This window comes from Anguilla anguilla, chromosome 1, assembly GCF_013347855.1.
Source record: "Anguilla anguilla isolate fAngAng1 chromosome 1, fAngAng1.pri, whole genome shotgun sequence".
Classification (NCBI taxonomy): Eukaryota; Metazoa; Chordata; class Actinopteri; order Anguilliformes; family Anguillidae; genus Anguilla; species Anguilla anguilla.
The window spans coordinates 74,980,725-74,994,506 of record NC_049201.1 but is presented as its reverse complement, the minus strand read 5'-3'; the positions used below and the strand labels follow the sequence as shown (position 1 = coordinate 74,994,506).

Genomic DNA, 13,782 nt, shown 5'->3' with positions numbered 1-13,782 from the left:
CGTCTTCATTTCAAAATAGGTTGTTTAATGTAGCAAAGGAACTAGTGGGTCTGTTACCCACGTACAGATAAACACAGAACCAACAAATGACAGAGACAGTGAATACTTATACCCTGTTCCTTCAAGGAAACAAAGGGCCAAATGGTTATCTTAAACACATCACGGGGAAAGGGGGGGGGGGGGGGGGGGGGGGTGGTAATCAGACATTGGGGGGGAAGAAACAAGGTGTGGGGGAGTTGGACTGAAGTAGGGGGTAGAGGATATCACACAATGGTACTGCATATCAAAGTGAGACAATTTGACTGGGCAAGAGGGTAGAGGATGTAGCACAAAGGGTGTGATTAAAAGGTTAATTTAACTGAGTGTGGCGGTAAACAATCAATGCTATCTGTAACTGGCCCACTACAATGTGAGACACCTCAGAAGGGTAAAATGTGGCTCCCATGTTTTCCAACATTCCCTACTTTTTTAATTTTTTATAAGAAAGTCTTCTATATTCCAAGGTGTATGTAAAGCAAAGAATATGAAGCAAAAACAAAAAATAAAACATAAAAATTAAAACAAACCCACAAATTATTCAGGGGTTATTTCTGAGCCATCCCACAGTTTCATTTCTATCAATGACTTTCTCCAACTGTCTTTTTCTGTTTATGCCAGCAATAACACTGTGTTTGATCATTGGGGATATGAATTACTATTAGACCTACAATTGCCAGGAATATCCAGTTCCAAAAATGTGTTTTCATCAGAGCATCCTTGTCGCTTCAGGACTGTGGCCTGTAGTGTTGAATCACTCTCCATTAGAGCTTTCTTCACCTGAGCATGAATACCTGACACATTTGACTGAGGAACCAGGTAGGCATCCTCCCACATGGCCAAGCTGTTGGACTCACTGGCATCAGTACTAGGTAAACGAATGTTCCCCATCTGAACAGTGTATGCTGGTGTAAACCAGAAACCAGGGGGTGATTAACACCTTATATTACCATATGGAAATCCTGTGGGGTGACTCAGAATACACCAGTGACACTGGTCCACCACGCTCTCCACTTCCTCTAAAGGATGAACATTCCTCTCTGTGGACAGTTCATTATAGTTAATAGATATAATTATTGCATGACTTTCATGCATAACATGTATGAATGTAATAATCTGTTGATTCAGCCATTCCCTTATACTGATCAAACACGACAATGACATTAGCTCAATCATAAACAGCATGCATGAATACCATATTTACATCATATTATAAACCCTTTTTCTTTTTCCTTCTGGTCCAAAAATGATGCCTTCTCTAGGAATAGGGTGCAGTGGAGGACATTTGCTTCAGTCCAACTGCTTGAGTCTTCCCATTCCTTTAGAGGTTGGCATTGTCTATTCTCAAATGTAACTTCATACATATATGTATTATTATTATTATTTATTTATTTATTTATTTTAACCGTATGAATTTAGATGCATCATTGTTCGACCAGGGTAATATGTAGATCCATGCTCCATGGCCCATCTCCCCTGGTTATCCTGTCCCTCATCCCAACTAGTTATTGCGTTATCATAATGTGTCCAATTACGTGCTTTTACTATCACAATGAATTCTTGTATTCTTGGAAGCTGTCTTCCACCCTCAATCATGTGTTCTAAATGAAGATTCACTTGATACTTTCCATGTGTCCTCTGTTGTGAACGCTTCACCATCTTTCCACCTGTCTGATGTCCATTCGGTGAATCCAACATCAACTGCGCGTATTGTCCTTGACACATTGTGTGCTGTTTATGAATATGATAGGAATGTCCCACTTAGTGCTGACCTCCAACCTGTTCCTGAATACCAGGAGCCTCATCCTCATCACAATTAATTCTGTAGGGGAGAGAAAGACCAAGTGTGAGTGTATATTCTTATGCAGTTTTAATCATTTAAACATTGACATTGGTATCAAGTTCAGCTTTGTTATATAATTTGCATTGGTCCCAATGATATCAGAAATACTGTATTGCCCTACCCCGCCTTTGTATCACCAATTTCAAATTTCTTTCACCAAGTTTGTTCATAACTTCTTATGAACCTTCTCAGTTTGCTTCCCAGCTTCCCCCTTTTAAATTTTTATTATTATTTTTTTTTTTTTAAGCATCCCCGATTTGGAAAGTCACTCTGTATGTGGGGTTGGACTGTGAAAGGGATTCTCAGAGCCTTTCTGACTGCTCTGCTCAGCATGTGCCTTAATCATAGACAACAGGTCTGTGTATGTAAGAGTGCCTTCAATCTGGGGCTGTTCTGTCTGAGGCTGCTGTGCACGCAGCTGTTTTGGCCCTTTTCCTTCCATCCCTCCTCCTTTTGACCAGCACTGTCGCTTGGAATGGCCAACACACTTGCAATTGGCACACACACGGGGGCTTCTACACTCATTCTGAATGTGGCCTGGCTTCCTACAGTTAAAACAATGAAATTTGGCCTGGCCCTTATTAGATGCTAGCACAGCAACCCTTTTTCTAGAGCTCTGTTTAGGGCTCAGTGAACTGAGTTGCGACTCATTCCACACAGTTAAACAGTCTTGGATATCCCTGCCTATGTGCTGTCTGACTGGCTGTGCACCCAGTTCTCTATTCAACTGTAACAATAAATGTTGGCAAGTTCATTCATTCAGAATGCTGCGGCTCGTCTGGTCTTCAACCTCCCCAGACACTCCCACGTAACTCCCCTGCTCACTACCCTCCACTGGCTGCCTGTTATAGCTCGCATCAAATTCAAAACATTGGTCCTAGCATACCAGGCAGTCAAGGGATCAGCCCCAGCATACCTTCACAAGATATTCAAACCCTACATGCCAGCCAGATCCCTCCGTTCTGCTACCTCAGGACGCCTAGCACCTCCCCCTCTTCGCACCTGCACTTCCAGAACACGTCTCCTGTCTGTTCTGGCCCCACGACGGTGGAATGACCTCCCTGTGGAGGTCAGAACAGCTGAGACTGTGACCCATTTCAAACGACGACTGAAGACCCACCTCTTCAGGCTGCACCTCTCCCCATCCCTCCTTTCCCCCCTGTAAATGACTAAACTTAGGGTTGTAACTAGGCAGCTGTTTCATAGGTGACTTAGGCGCATCAACTGTCTTAACGACTACTTGTATTTTTATTTATTTTTATTTTTCCATAGATTGCGTTGTTGCCGTTCTCGTTGTTAGTGTTAATCAGTTTAACCATCAGGGTCCAAGTTGAACTATGCGGTTGTTCCCTGTACTTGGACCGGTACTTCTCTCTAGGGGTTTCGTCATACTTGTTCCTGGTTATGGTTATACACTTTGTTGTACGTCGCTCTGGATAAGAGCGTCTGCCAAATGCCTGTAATGTAATGTAATGTAAGTAGGCGAGACGAGATCTTTATATTTATTGATTACCAAACTCCAAAACATTGGATCGTCACCTGTTAGTAGTGCTCTGTTCCCTCCACCTATGTTTCGATTGTACACAATCACAGATGTTCTAAGAAAATCAGTGGGATGCTGCCCTTTCTTAGGTACAAACTCAAGAATTTTATTCATGTCAGCTATAACGCGATAACCCACAGCCTCGCTCATTAGCCTTAACCTTGCGTCATGATTGGGGAAAACAACAGGGTTTCCCTGACCCTGTATGAATTCTACCGGAATAGTAACCGATGTAGGGAGCACAGATTGCAATAATTTACAACAGTCCTTGTCAGTTAGCGAGTGTATACGCTGCAGCGTTTGCACCTTTTCAACAACTGCGGTCGGGTCACTAACTCCGTCCCACGTGGGAAGTTGTTGTTGCAGTGTAATCAACTCTGAAAGTGTAAGATTGCGATCCACCTGTTGATCTGCATATTCATATGTGATAGCCCCATTGACAGGATTTTGTGTTGCGCTTGTACGAACTCTGCGTGTTATTATTGGTGCGATTTTTGTGTTTTTTGTCCCGACTGATTTAGTTGCTTTTTGTGATGTAGAACTTCTAGAAACCAACCTTCGGCAATTGTAAATAAGTGAATCCTTATTATCCCCAGACACATTCCATAACTCTTTATATGCCACCTGAGCATCGCGTAACTGTCCCTGCGTTTTACCTCCAGTGCTTTATTCAAACTTTCAACTTCGCCTCGCAATTTAGGAACCTCTACAACTTTATCGGTCAAAAACTTAATTGTTTGGACCATAGCCATCACACAGTTAGCCTGTCTCGTTTTCTCATTTTTCTCATTTTCATTGCGCTCTTCACAAGCAGTCTGAAGATATTCAACAACGTCCACTTCCTGTGGTACGTTATAAGAATCCTCCTTACAATGTTGCGGCCCACGATTTCCAACCATTCACTGCCATTCCTAAACTCCTGTACAATGGACAAACAAACTTTTGGTACTTGAAATTGTCCAAGGTCTGTGTAACTTTATACAAGCCCCTACCTAGAACACTGTACACATGTACAATCAATTCTGGCCACTTGTATTTTAAAACATTACACAATTTTCGTAACTATTCCTCTACATATTACGTACATACATATTTCATACTCACAAATGTACGTGGTCCGTTCCGTGCCTTCAAGTCCGTTTTTCCTTCAGCGTTGGCAAATGGCTTCCAAAACAGTCCTCCTCTTGCTGTAATCCTTTCTTGAATTCGGCGTCAGCATAAAAAAAGAAAGTCTCTTCTGTAGGCCAGTGTCACACACGAATGTCAGCCTCCCCTGTTTTTTTTTTGTTTTTTTTTTTTGAAAAACGCAACAAGAGCGACGGATTTGGGCTGGCTGCCAATAATGTGGAATTTTTAAGAGTTCAATTTATTTAAATGCAGGCACGTCTTCGTTTCAAAATAGGTTGTTTAATGTAGCAAAGGAACTAGTGGGTCTGTTACCCAAGTACAGATAAACACAGAACCAACAAATGACAGAGACAGTGAATACTTATACCCTGTTCCTTCAAGGAAACAAAGGGCCAAATGGTTATCTTAACACATCACGGGGAAAGGGGGGGGGGGGGGGGGGGGGGGGGGGGTGGGGGGGAGGAGGTAATCAGAGCTGGATGGATAACCACCATCTTAAGCTGAACCCAGGTAAGACGGAGATGATCTTCATCCCTGCTCCATCCTCTAACCTTCTCGACTTTTCTATTTCCCTGGGGGACACTGTGGTGTCATCATCACCCACCGCAAAAAACCTTGGAGTGGTGATGGACAACAGACTGTCCCTCTCCCAGAACATCACGGCGGTGAGTCGAACGTGCAGGTTCTTCCTGTACAACATCCGGAGAATCCGCCCCTTCCTCACCACCTACGCAACCCAGCTCCTGGTTCAAGCGATGGTCCTGTCCCGCCTGGACTACTGCAACTCACTACTGGCTGGTCTGCCAGCATCCGCCATCAGACCCCTGCAGCTCATCCAGAATGCTGCAGCGCGTCTGGTCTATAACCTCCCCAGACATTCCCATGTCACCCCCCTGCTCACTGACCTCCACTGGCTGCCTGTTATGGCTCGCATCAAATTTAAGACCTTGGTGCTTGCATACCAGGCAGCTAAGGGGTCAGCACCAGGGTACATTCAGAGGATCATCAGACCCTACACACCAGCCAGACCTCTCCGTTCTGCCACCTCTGGACGCTTGGCACCTCCCCCTCTTCGCGTCTGTACTTCCCGCTCCCGTCTGCTGTCTGTCCTGGCCCCTCGCTGGTGGAATGACCTCCCCGTGACGGTCAGAACAGCAGAGAATCTCACCACTTTCAAACGCAAACTGAAGACTCATCTCTTCAGGCTGCACCTCTCCCCAGCCCTCCCTAGCCTATAGTTCAGCTCACTGTACCTAGTTAGGATAATGATTATGTTAGTGTATCTGGCAGGATTGTTTTGTTTGATTAGGTGTGATTCCAGTGCTAGTTTGTACTTGGTAGGAGTCTTGCTTGCTGAACAAGCTTACTCTACAGGGTTGGAGTCCTGATCGATGTGGTCACTTCTGGCACTACGATCCTTACTTCACTCTAGTGTTTCTTTTGCACCTCTACATCATAAACCTATGCACTTGTTGTACGTCGCTCTGGATAAGAGCGTCTGCTAAATGCCTATAATGTAATGTAATGTAATGTAATCAGACATTGGGGGGGAAGAAACAAGGTGTGGGGGAGTTGGACTGAAGTAGGGGGTAGAGGATATCACACAATGGTACTGCATATCAAAGTGAGACAATTTGACTGGGCAAGGGGGTAGAGGATGTAGCACAAAGGGTGTGATTAAAAGGTTAATTTAACTGAGTGTGGCGGTAAACAATCAATGCTATCTGTAACTGGCCCACTACAATGTGAGACACCTCAGAAGGGTAAAATGTGGCTCCCATGTTTTCCAACATTCCCTACTTTTTTAATTTTTTATAAGAAAGTCTTCTATATTCCAAGGTGTATGTAAAGCAAAGAATATGAAGCAAAAACAAAAAATAAAACATAAAAATTAAAACAAACCCACAAATTATTCAGGGGTTATTTCTGAGTCATCCCACAGTTTCATTTCTATCAAGTCGTGACCAAGTCGTATTTACGAGGTGTTTGCGTTCGGGCGGTCATGGCAACTGGTAAATGTATCACATGAACAATACATATGTCCGCTGGGGATGTAAAGGACGTGGACCAATGAGATCACTCACTGTTGGTCAGATGATAAATCACTGAGAAACAGAATGATCTGAATGATCTTGAAAGATTGTGGTCAAAGAATCTACAGAGGACTACATTTTAAAATTTGAAATGGGATCCAGATTGAATTATCCTGGCACATCTTCATGCAGCAAAAAAAACCCCCAAACAATCCTGATATTTGGCGAACAGAGACTTATACTTGTGTTAGTTTTGTTTCTGAATTTTCAAAATTAGGACTACAGCATGCTTCGTAGCACACAATGTCAAACTTTTCTCACTGTACCTGTTGAAACCAGTTCTGTCAGCAAAAGGTCAAAGCAAGAATGGCTTTTGTATCTGCAGACATCCCACCTCTCCCGGAAGTTCCGGGAGTCTCCCGCATATTGATAGCGGCTCCCTGACGCCCGCAAATTATGTACATAATCCCGGAAATCAGAAAGCGAGAGGGAGATTTTTAATTTTTTTTTTTTTAGTATATGTGCTACCGAAGCGAGCACACGAGCGAGAGGGAGAGAGAGACAGAGAGAGCGAGTGACAGACGTAGCGAGAGAGTAACAGAGAGCATCCTGACTGGTCTTCTTTGTGCCAAGTAGACTTATAAATTTTCTCTGTGGGCGGGCTTTACAATCAAACTCTCTCTTTCATTGTCCATCAGTTCAGTTTAGTGTCCTGCACAGACGTGCAGCGCCGCTGAGTGTTCCAAAAAAGAAAATATAAGACGCACTTCACCCCAGACTACACTAAAGTGTACCCCTGCCTAATAGGGGTGAAAAATAATGACAGTGTTGCTCGCTGCACTGTTTGCAACAGCGACTTTTCTACTGCCCATGGTGGGTTAAATGATTGTAAAAGATACGTTGAGGTGAGTTTAACAGGTGTCGTTTTTCATTAGCATAGCTAACGTTATTTAAACTAACGAACTAACTAGCTGCTACGGAGCTACTCTATTGGTTCAGTCATGTTTCTGCCATTTTAGAAATATTTCAAAAGTAAGATCAGTTTTATCATTTAAGGATACTGAGAGAATTATACATGCACTGTGAAATTTAGAATTAATTAAAAAATGTTATTAATCACATGTAAAGCATATGTGTGTGTGTGTGTGTGTGTGTGTGTGTGTGTGTGTAAATTGTTTCAATATGTGATCAAATAAATTGTTCTGTTCTTTCATAATCAAATGTCCTGTATTTTGGGGGTATATGGGGTTGCTCTCTGGTGACCTCCACTGGTCAGAAACAGAAATCCAGGCACCACTGCGCAACAGTCACCAATACAGAGAGGGGGGATGCCCTCTCAAAATGAAAAAAATAAATAAAAATGCTGTAAAAACCCATCTTGTTTTGACATGCCAAGTGTGGGAAATCTTCATATACAGAGAAAAAGCAGAGGAACCAAATCCAAAATGCACATGTTATAGTATTTGAATTGATGTTGATAATAGGGTAGATCTGTGTACAGTAAAAAGATCACGATCAGGATACTTTATTGCCATTTCAGTAAAAACTGAGAGAGGTTTGTTGCAGTGCCGCTCAAAAAGATTAGACAAACCCAGTCACACAATTCAAATTCAATACACACCATTTCATAATAAATTATCGTCAATAATCAATGTAGTACAAAGATTATCCCAAAAGAAGTCAAGGCTAGCTTCATCCTCCCCACACACCTAAACCTAAATGAAATCAAATGTCTCAGGGATCTCTTTAGCTGAAAGGGGAGTCATCATCAGCCCACTGGATGATGATGCCACACTTATTTTAAGGATGAGTCTCAGATCCCACCTGCAACTGAGATTATCAGTCTTTTCTCCAAAGTCACTGGTCTGTGCCTTACTATTAATAAATGCCAGTGATCAGTCCTGGGAGACAGCTGTGGGCACAGCATCCTCAATTAGTGGCATCTCAGTTAAGCCAAGTCATATATCTTTGAAATATGTGGTCTTAATCTAAAGAACCATTTATTCTACTATGCTGAAATTTGTAGTTCTGAGTAGATGAAAAAAATAATATTTTTGAAAATAATTTTTTAATATAATGTGTTTTTTCTCATCCAGTTTTCCCAGGTCTCAGGAATATAAGGAATAATAGAATAATAGAGATATTCTGTATAAAAACATTTTTATTTTTGAAAGTGGGTTTTATCATAAAATCGTTCTGGTGAGTCAGCTACTTGATTCACAATGTTCTTTATTCATTTATCAAAAGAGTTTTACGCAATGGTATTTCATGCCATTCCAAAAGGTGTAGCTCTGTCGTGTCTAGGAAACGACAGACTTCCACGCCAATCGTCAATCTGTAAAAAACAATTTCACGAGGGAAAAGACACAACAGCAGCAAGCTCTTCAGAAAGTTTAGACTTTATTGCACAGGTGCACAAAGCCGGATCAATTCCGCAGAATTGAACCCCGATTGTCAGTTTTGCACACATTTTATACACAAATTGTGCCCACAACCCCCCTTTGACACATTCCTAAAAATACCAGCCATCTGGTCTTTTTGGCACAGTAAAAAGTTTCAATTTCCTGTTCGTGGGTCAACTTGACTTTCTTGGCACAAAAATGATTTTCGGTCCTTATGATGTTCTTAATGTATCAATAATTAATCTTATCATAGTGGACAGGTGCCCCAAAACTGATTTTTGGTTCTACTGATGTTCTTAATTAATCTATTGATGTTCTTAATTAATCTTCATCAGTGGACAGGTACCCCAATTTTCCCTTACTTTGTACTGTCTCACTATGCACACACGTCATTGCTTTCTGTATTTTTCCATTATACATACAAGTTCACAGAGTTATAGCCTCCTGTACTTTTTTTACTTTATTCAGGTTACACATGGGTCACTGTAAAGTATTAGTTTTCTAGCATGTTTCTATTGGGTAATAACGTTTTGTTAGTTTTTTGGATTATATTGATTATATTAGAATATAGTTATACATGTGATATATTTTTATCATGCAGCATCGAGAGTTTGGAGGAAACAGTCTGATCAACATTGATGGGAATACCTTAACTTTAACATGTGACATCATTCATCACACTCATGGGGAGTCTCAAAATTCTCCTACAGCTCTATTAAGGGACATTCCTCCTAAATCTCACCTACCCTCAACCCTCTTGATTCACCTGTATGAAGGATCTGTTTTACTCAATAAAAAAACAAAAAAAAACAATAGCAAGGGTAATGTACTTTATTTCAGGCAGAAAAAAGTGTATCAAACTCCTACAGTAAGTGCCTGTATATTGCAACAACTGAGTCATCAAGCTTAGCTGTAGAGAGTATGGCTGCTTCCTCAAAAATATCTGATTACAAATAATGGTAGAGCTGTTTCAGAATCAGAATCAGAATCGTATTTTATTGCCAAGTACGTTTACACATACAAGGAATTTGCTTTGGTCAACACACCGAGGCAGCCATCTGCGGCGCCAACTTATTAGATGAGAAATGAGAGAACAGAAGGAAGGAGGAGGAAAAAAACAGTCCTTTCAATGAAACGAGAGGGCACTTGTTTCATTGAAACGAAGAAAACCCTCAGCACACAGCAACATCATAAAAACATTACAAACATTACAACAAAACTCGAAGACTTGCACATGTGGTAGGGTGTCGGGGAGGGGAAGGATCGCTCAGGCGCATCGCATCAACCCTCAGCAGACTGCACTGTAACGGGGGAGGGAGGGGGGTGGGAGCCAAGAAGGCGTTGAGTAGGAGGTGGTGTGTGTGTTATCTTCATGTGCGTGTGTGTGTAAGTCCATGGACTTCATCTCCACCACAGTCTCAACATTTCATTTAGAATAATCAATAGATACTGCCCTGCAAAGTCTTATCTGGAAAAAAATTAAGAAGGACATCGATGTATTTCGTTATTTTTATGTAATTGACCCTGAAACTATTTTACAGTTATCTTTGCATTGTCCCTGCACTTAAATGAACTGTTTGAATTTCATTACTGCATAACTATGATAGAAATAAAACAACAATTACAAAAATCTACTTATCATATTAGTAAAATTTCATATACACAAACACATGGGAAACCACTTTTTATTTTGAAACGAGTTTGAACAGTACACTCCTGGGCAAAAAAAGTGGGCCAAGCCCAAAATGACAAAATATTAAGCTTTTAATGGTCTTAACAACAAATCATTGGTCAGGAAATTAGCAAGAATTAAACATATAGATAAAGTAAGTTAGTATGGGATAGCTTTTCCCTTTGATTTCTTTAAATGTTTGAGCCTTGTGGGTAAACTTGCGGACAGCTTGTTAGAGAAAGAAGAGTCAATGTTGTTCCATTCAATGTTGATGGCTTCAAACAGTTGATGAGTACTTGAAAAATGTTTCCCGGTTAGTTTGTGTTTAATGTGAGACCAGATATTCTCTATAGGGTTCAAATCTGGACTCTGACCAGGCCAAAACATCAGCCTGATGGACTTGTTCTCAAGCCACTTTTTGGTGGTCTTTGCAGTGTGGGCAGGAGCATTGTCTTGTTGAAAAATAACATCTGATCATTCCTCTTAGCAGCTGAAAAGGCTCCCCCACACCATGACACCTCTTCCTCCATGCTTAACTGTGGTAGAGATGCATTCACGATTGTATTTCTCACCAGATCTTCTAAGACACCTCTCTGGAGCATCACCATGCAACTCAAATTGTGATTCATCACTCCACACAAGTCTGCTGAACCACTCTGAATCAAACTTTCCATATTCTGCCAAAAACGTAATTTTGTCCTTCATGTTTTTCTGAGACAGCAATTGAGCTTGTAAGTCAAATTGCCTCCAGGGGGCGTCTGGTTCGTGACGTCACAGCCCAACGTTAAAATCCTATTGACTTTTTAAAAATCATTGATTGTAAAATATCTATAGCGATTAAAAATAAAAGATTTCTCACGTTTTTTGGGGGACCGTAATTCTCTGCCGTAGCATGTGCTTGGTTCTATTTATTTCAATCTCTGGAGGGAAAAATAACGGATTTATGTCGATTTACGATATGTTGGTGGTCCTGAACTACACTAAAATCAAAGTCGCACGATATACGTCACAACCACGCGTGCTTGTAAGTCTACCCGCCAAGTGCGGTGCCTTGGCTGCCCCTAACTGCTGGTCTGGGATCAGATTTCCCTTCACAGGTCCTAACTTTAACCATTAGTAGGAGAAGAAAATAACTGACTCTGGACCAGCAGGGCCAACTGCACCTAACACCGGTGGCTAACTAGCTATACCCACGACAAAGGCGGTGTCACAGGTTATCTTAATGCATTTGTTCAATGGTCAGGACAATAATGTTAAGAAGGGAGAAAATCATTCCAAATCCATCCATGTAGAGCAGGTCATATACAGCCAGTGTAGAATAGCGGGTCTGTTAGCGCTAATATGAAAGATATCGTTTATAAAGTTTCGGTTAGCTAACGTTAACGTTAGGAATGGCTGGATCAGCAGGTAGCGAGCTAGCTGTCAAAGTCAGGTTTATTTGTCATTACAAACCATATGCTGTACAGTACACGATGTAACGAAACTTCGTTTCGCAAGGCTTCGGTGTAACATAGACTTTCAGTCTGCTCACAGCACTTACAAAGGAATACACACATCGTGAAAATCAGAATCACAGTGCACTTAGACAAGACAGTTGCAGTAGGCAAGAGATAGACAATTTCTAATAAATAGTTTTATTAAAACATAGTAAGTAGTAAATATATTGTCGGTTATTTATCGAAAACCATGCTGGCTAGCTATATTGTTGTTGTGTTGTGATAAAAATATATATGACGTTATATTCTATTTGAAATTACGTATTAAGTTAGTTAGGTTAGCTTGTACTCTTTTATACGGTCTATGGTTGTACTTTATAGATCCCTGAAAGGAAATCATGTTGTGAAATAAACAATATAACTTAATAGTACCAAATATGTTATTTCCAGCAATTTTAAATTGAAATACGATATCGAAGTGACACTAGAATTAGAAGGGTGCAAGCGTGTTCCAGCTGAGCCGTGACGATATAAAAGTGCGTCGTGAGCACAGTACCGGTATGTGTAGTTCCTAAGCGTACTAAACGTATACAACGTTGTACCTTGTACTTCTCATGGGTCAATCGTGCTGCTGATATTATATTTCATGAGTCATATATGTCATGAGTACCGCATACCAATAGCTAACTGGTTCCCGACTTGTAACTAAAAACATCGCTTATTGAAAATTGTCCCATTCATTTTTCCATTGACAAATTTGCGGGAAAACGTGGGGAGTGGCTTGGTGACGTTTACACTTACAAGCTCTATGGCTTTTTAACACATCTTCTAGACACAAAACCTGCATTAGATAACCTTCTGGTTATTGTTCTTCTCGAAAATGTCTTATTTTCTGAGGTCTTGAATTCTGCTGACAGTTTTTCTAGGCTTTTTTTCCTGTCTTTGAGAACTGTAAATTTCAGCAGGTGGTCATTCCTGCACGATGAGGCTTTGGGCCTTCCAGATCCTTTCTTTCTGGCAACATTACCTGTTGTTTCAAAGCATTGACCTATTCTCTTAATAGCTGATAGAGAAATAGGGATTTCCTCTGCCTTTAGGGTCTTGTAAATTTCAGAATAGCTACAGTTGGCCTGACGAAGACCAGCTATGCGGTTTCTGACAGCAACCCCTGCATGATATTTTGCTTTTTTTGGAGCATATTTTCTTGCTCCTTTACCGTGGGACTCACAACACTGCATACTGTAGATCTCTCCCTGCTTTATCAATCCTGGTTCCATTTATGCTTGTGATCAGGCCCTTGATGGGCTGCATCAGGTGTGGCAGATAACCAAATAATGACTAATCTTTTAAGAAAAAAAAAACATCCCAGAAGATATTTTTGGAAACTTTTGTACACCCAGACATGTGTTAGTTTGAATTTTACATCAAACATTTTAATAATTATCATGATTTTACCTTTGCGTACAAGAAGACTATATAAGTGAATTTCCCTGTTTCTAACCTTCCCCAAACAGTTCACCGCAGCAGAAGTAAACTAGCAAATGGTGGCACAGGAGGTCTCAGGAGTGCATTTGTTTAACTCTTGCCAATTTTCTGACCAACGATTTGTTGTTAAGACCATTAAAAGCTTAATGTTTTGCCATTTTTGGCTTGGCCCATTTTTTCTTGTACATCTCTACCATCTCTGAT

The 13,782-nt window shown here is 41.0% G+C and overlaps 1 long non-coding RNA gene across 1 annotated transcript; it reads right to left on the bottom strand.

The window, feature by feature from the left end:
• Nucleotides 1-639: 639 nt before the first annotated feature.
• Nucleotides 640-4,641, bottom strand: LOC118222919. The gene is made up of 2 exons (XR_004764358.1): nucleotides 4,527-4,641; nucleotides 640-1,858 (listed from the first exon to the last, which is right to left on the bottom strand). It is a non-coding gene; the product is annotated as an uncharacterized LOC118222919 (long non-coding RNA).
• Between the last annotated feature and the right edge of the window lie 9,141 nt (nucleotides 4,642-13,782).